We start from the raw sequence: 5,375 nt of genomic DNA, 5'->3' as shown, positions 1-5,375 counted from the left end.
TAGAGAGAGAATGGTATACTCACCTTACCAAGTTGCAACTCAGTTATTTGTTGAGTTGAGCCTGCGAAATACTTCCAAACTCCTTTCTCCCACAACCTACAACAGCTCCAAAGCCTCTCAAATTAGCTAGCAACAAAAGAGGGGAAGAAAAGAAGCTTAAATCACTTAATTCCACTCAATAAGGCCCTAAAACCCCAGAGAGAGAAAGAGAGGTATTCAAACCCTGTTCTCTGAGCTCCAGCACCTCCTAACCAACTGCAGGGGGCAAGTTGGGCTGATAAGGATAAGTCTTGAGAGTGAAATGACCAAAATAGCCTCAAGCCACGCAGCTGCTGTGTTGGGTACCGGTACTCGGGCAAGTTGGTACCGGTACTCAGTGCAAAGTTCAGAATTTCTCATTTGCAATGCACTTTCCTACTTCCGGCCATTTAGTCACTCCAATAACTTGCCGAAAACCTCTCGACCACCCCTCAAAAGATGTGGAATAATTGCAATTACTATTCTAACACTCGAACTTCATAATTTGCTAAAATTTAGTGTACTACAGTAGAACACTCTTGTAGGTTGAATTTGAAGCTCCATTGTGTTGATTTTGGCTTTGCACAAATTTTTCCGGGATTAAGATAATTTTTATCTATTTTCTATTTGATTTTTGGTGAATTTCGTGGTAAGCTTTTTAGAAACTTGTAAACCGTTGGGAATTTTTTTTAGGGCATAAGAAGTTTAGGGATAACTTCGTCGGAGGATTGAACGAGATTTCAGAAGTTATCCGGTAGGTTTGATCTCACTGAAATGAGTAAACTCCCTCTATATCTCCTATCTTGTTATAGGACCTAATAGATGATTTTTCATGCTATTCTTGATATCATAGAATTTTTGGACACATGGCATATACATGTTACATATGAAATGGTATTTTCTCTATGTAATAGAGAACTTGTGACTATAACATGCGTGGAAAAACATATGAAATTGTATTGAAGATATTAACCTTCTCTTGTTCAAGTATATATATGTATATGCATGTTAAAGATGAATGGTAGTATCATATGAGACACTATATGACTAGTGGAGCTATTGTGTTTGGACTTAAATGGCAATATTTCATACTTGCTATAATTAAAGGAAAACATGATACATCACATGTTAATATTTGTAATCTATATGTGTCACGCCCCAACCGCGCGGCCCGAAAACGGTACCAATTTGGTCCGGTTCGAGGGCGGTGGCGCGACCGCCGAACGGACGGAGTTTTCCCTGTCCGCCCAAGGCTAAGCAACAGATTGTGTACAACAAGTCCCCAGGAACACAACTTGAATACATACACAATCAAACAACGATGAACGAGAGCACGAACAGTGCTACAACCAACTAGAGCAAGCGATACAAGTAAAATCATACAAGTATACAAAAGAGAGCAACTTAGCTATTTGAGACATCATTGAAAACATCAAACCTCTTTCGATATCATTTAAACTTTAAACATTTAATACAACTTGCATTCTTTTCTCAAATGAATATACATCATGAACTCTCCAAAAACCTCACCCTATACAACATCTACTCTCAAAGCATAACCAAAAGTACAGGGTATAGAGCTAATGCAAGTAGGTGAAGAAAGCTATCTATCAAAGCTAGGGCGCTATGCCCTTACCGCGATCCATCGACGAAGGCCCGCTGTCCTGTGCACTTGTACTCCCAAAACCACACGGGAGTGAGAACTACGAATAGTTCCCAGTGGGTTCGGCCGCCAACTCCGCCGATCTACCCACTAGGTCTCAAGTAGGCATAGAGAGATATATATGCAATATATATACAAAACTAAGCTGAACGGAAAGCGGGTATGTAAACAACTATATCAAGCTATGCCTCAATCTGGAATCATGAATGCATGAACAATAAACAAAGCTGGGTAAGTAAGCAACAATCAACATCTACAACAGCTATCATAGTAACTATAAAACATGCCACTAGGTAAGTAAGTAAGCTGATATGAACAATGAATAGCTACTATGAACATCAATCATGGGTAAGACTCAATGGGTAACCCAATCCTCAAGTGAACACAAGGTTCACAAGCAAGGCTCACATATCAATCTCCTAGGGATGTCGAGCTGGACTATCCCCGAGTACGCCTGCGGATAACAAGCGGCTATCCGAGCAGCAAGCAGGGCTGCCTCTCTAGTGACCACACTCCGGAGCGCACAACTTGAGGGGAGCGACCCCACCAAGCGCAGACAGGCAATGTGAGCAAGATCATCTCACGAGCAACAGCAACAACCCCTTTGAGGGTAATATCATCATGGAATCAAGGTATACTTGTACCCAATCTCATAGTGTCTCAACTACACTAATGTGATCATCTCAAGGAAACATCATCAATGTCAATCATCATAGTTTTTCTAACTAGATGCCACTTGTCATAGTTTTCTAAACTAGATGCCACTCATCAATTTTGACTCATTATTAACACTAGTTTCATCATACTAGTTCTTTAGCAACATAAACATTAATCATCTCATATAGGGTCTAGATTCTCAACAAGTAGTTTTCATCAACAATCATCATGCATACTAGATCATAACCAACCAAGCAAAATATATTTATTGAACTACTAGCATGCAAGTATAAGCAACAATAATCATTTCTTAACCCTATATGGATATAACAAGATGCAATTAGATCAACATTAAACTTGGACATAGAAGGTTGCCCGATGACTTCGGTATGGCACTCCCCCACCTTGGGTGATGCCGAAAGCACTCCGAGACGCGTTCTCGTGCTAGTCTTGTCGCCGCTTAATTTTCGTTGGGTTAGCTCTAACCCCTTAGCACAACAAATGGCGATATCTTCGCACCCACTTGTCGGATCGACGAACCGTCTTCGCCTACGCGTTTATAAGCATAGCAATTAGGTTTCTAACCCCTCAAAAGAGATCAAAACCCAAATCTAACCTAGGTTAGGATCATGAGAGCTAATGGCCCGGTTCTAGTTCATTGTGAAGTAAATCATGATTTCCAGTCATTAGGTTCATAACCATCAAAACACCAAACCTACCAAACCAATTACATCGAAAAGGGTGAAGTTACTCGGGTTTGCTCATAAGCAAAGCCCTAGCAAGAATGAGGCGTGAAGGAAGAGCTCCAAAACCTTCTCTCTTTCTCTTCCTTTCTTCTTATTTTTCCTTTTTTTTTCTCGTTTTCATTTCTTCTCATCTCAACATAGAGAGGAGAGAGAGCATATCGAAAGAGGGGCTCGTGAGATAGTAGAGGGAAAGGGCCTGAGAGTAAAAGAGGGATATAACGCATCTATTGTAACAAAATGCTTAAGAAAGCCCTCCATTTTTAACAGATTTTGCAATTAACCCATGCTTGCCGGCGCCTCAATGTACCGGTACAGGCCCTTAAACCGAGCGCAAACCGAGCCTCGGGTTTGCCTGTTTCGCAGAGCTTGTACCGGTACAAGCCAGCCTTGTACCGGTACAGCGCCTGAAGCCTTCGAACCCGAGATTACGCAGCCTGGCTGCGATGGTTGTACCGGTACAGCCATCACCCTTGTACCGGTACAACAGCTCCAGATTGCTGATTTTCAATCTGTTTTGATTTCTTTTCGCGTCCAATAACGCTAAAACTATTCCAACACTTTTGGAACTCATTTTTGCTCTTCCAAACATATTGAAACACCGAATGGAACTCGTCCAATTCGTTTAATCGCTCACTTTGGTCCATTTGGCCAAAGTTAGCCAATATCGTCGAATTTCGATATCTTACAATATGTGTGTATATTGTTGGCTAGCATGTGATGTAACAACCATAAGCTCAATGGAATGACTTGATTAAGACATAAATGGCAAATGTACATAATTGCTTAGCCAAAAGAGAGGTTATTACTTGCATGATGAATTTCATACTTCATATAGTAGAGACTTATGTAGCAAGGCATATGCATGACATGAAACATGGACTTGGTTGACATCCTCGTATTCTTCGAATATGGCATTAGTAAGTTGTTATCTTACATACTATAGAGAAAGTAGTATACACTAGTAGCCCCCATGGTTATGCATGATATATAGAACTATTCTTATTAGGATAAAGAGTTGTAAATCTTTACATACTTGAAACATGTTACATATTGGTAGGGATGCATTCCCATATTGATTGAAAAGAGGATCTTGACATATATGCTATAGTACCCGACCTTCGAGTCGACGATTGAAATTTCATGTTTTAGACATGATTGATCGAGACCCTTGGCCTTGGACATGACGTATATAATCACGCTTGCTTGCTTTTGTGCTCATTCGCACAAGCTTGTGAGAGTCGCTTCCTATAAGCCGGCACTCCGAAATTAGCCTTTGCGACGACTGATCGCCCATGCGGGATTGGGCACCGAAGTGGATTATTGTGTGCAAGGTTCATTCCTAGAAGGGGAATGTTGATTACCACAGGGCCATTAGGCACGGCACAAGTCGGGACGTTACCATGTGTAAGTCCCTCGTTGATTGGATAAAAGTTAAGTAAATATTACATTGTACATCACAACTAGTTGAGACATGCATAGTAGTTGGTATTGATTAGTACAGTAGTTTAGCCATGTGATAAGAATAGAAGAGTTCCCTTTAACTATTGCTCTTAGCATAAAAAAGGACATACATGTAAACTTGTATCTTTATACTTATACATATGATAGTGGTAGAATCACATTCATGTTGGTTTGCAATATCACTTAGAGGCAGGATAGTAGTAGAACCATTTCATTTCAGTTCCTACTATTATGCTTCATATTTCAATTATCAATTATCTTGCCTCAGTTGACCTAGTGGTATATTTCGTCACTCTTGGCGGCTTACCCATTGGAAACTATTGTTTAATAGTTCTAACCCCCGTTGGTTGTTTGTTTTTATTTCAGAGCCTTCCACAGTGGGAGAGGCTTGGGATCGTGGCAACGGGTTAGCGACTAGCTAGAGCCTCCTCGGTGTCATTTTAGATGAACCCATTGACATCTTTCTTTTGATTTTAGTTTCAAAGATATATAATTGTATTTTGTTTAGAGATCTCCTAGCTTTCAAAATGTACCATTTGTACAAACTTATTGGATATCTTGTGAATGTAACTGTACTAGACTTGTTTTTGTGGTAGAATTATGTGCTTGCTCTGATCGCTAGGTTTAGGATATATTCTTACTTCTTTCTTTTGTTGTTGTAAATGCCTAGTGTGCACCGGGGGTGCTTGGTGTACACGGTGGGTCTGTGCATGCGCCGAGTGGGCTTCCACTCGAGCCCGGACGCTACATTACGGGTAAAAAAAGATTGGGTCATCAGATGCAAGTAAAATGACTGTTAGAGGTGTCATTATATAGCCGAATGGACAGTC

General features: G+C 40.5%; 1 long non-coding RNA gene across 1 annotated transcript; it reads left to right on the top strand.

Moving 5' to 3' along the window:
• LOC109721196 lies at nt 352-5,140 on the top strand. Its single transcript, XR_002219170.1, has 2 exons — nt 352-772; nt 4,912-5,140. It is a non-coding gene; the product is annotated as an uncharacterized LOC109721196 (long non-coding RNA).

The sequence above is a fragment of the Ananas comosus genome, linkage group 15 (genome assembly GCF_001540865.1).
Source record: "Ananas comosus cultivar F153 linkage group 15, ASM154086v1, whole genome shotgun sequence".
NCBI lineage: Eukaryota > Viridiplantae > Streptophyta > Magnoliopsida > Poales > Bromeliaceae > Ananas > Ananas comosus.
The sequence above is the reverse complement of the archived record's forward strand: the minus strand, read 5'-3'. Positions and strand labels throughout refer to the sequence as shown.